This window comes from Penaeus monodon, chromosome 31 (genome assembly GCF_015228065.2).
Source record: "Penaeus monodon isolate SGIC_2016 chromosome 31, NSTDA_Pmon_1, whole genome shotgun sequence".
NCBI lineage: Eukaryota > Metazoa > Arthropoda > Malacostraca > Decapoda > Penaeidae > Penaeus > Penaeus monodon.
Window position 1 is genome coordinate 7,662,230 of NC_051416.1, and position 448 is coordinate 7,662,677.

The following is a 448-nucleotide window of genomic DNA, read 5'->3' on the forward strand; positions in this document are numbered from 1 at the left end:
AAGTTCTATTTTAAAGTGTATTTCATTCCTACTAATGGGTGCATGTGCAGAACAACACAATATTTTCTATCAATATAAATGTCTACCAACACCCCCAAGCTGACCTGAAATACATTTTTCCTGCCAAAGAATCTGTTTACTGAACTGTCAAATGAAAGTGGTCGTGGCACATCAGTGACCACAGCCCCTCCTATTCCTACCACACTAAAGTCACACAAGAATCCTCAGTCAAGTACTTCCGCTAGCTTTTCGCCTCCCTGGACACGTAGGAGACTGCTTCCATGTGAATGAAGTCGAACATCGCCTCCTCTGCCATCGCGAAGGGCGCCGTTGCCTCCCCGAGTGGCTGGGCGCTTACAGCCCGACGCGGCGCCTCGGCCGACGCAGCTCCTGGCTGTGCCGTTGATGAGGAGGGCGTCGTGTGGCCACTGTCACTGGGAAAGGCATC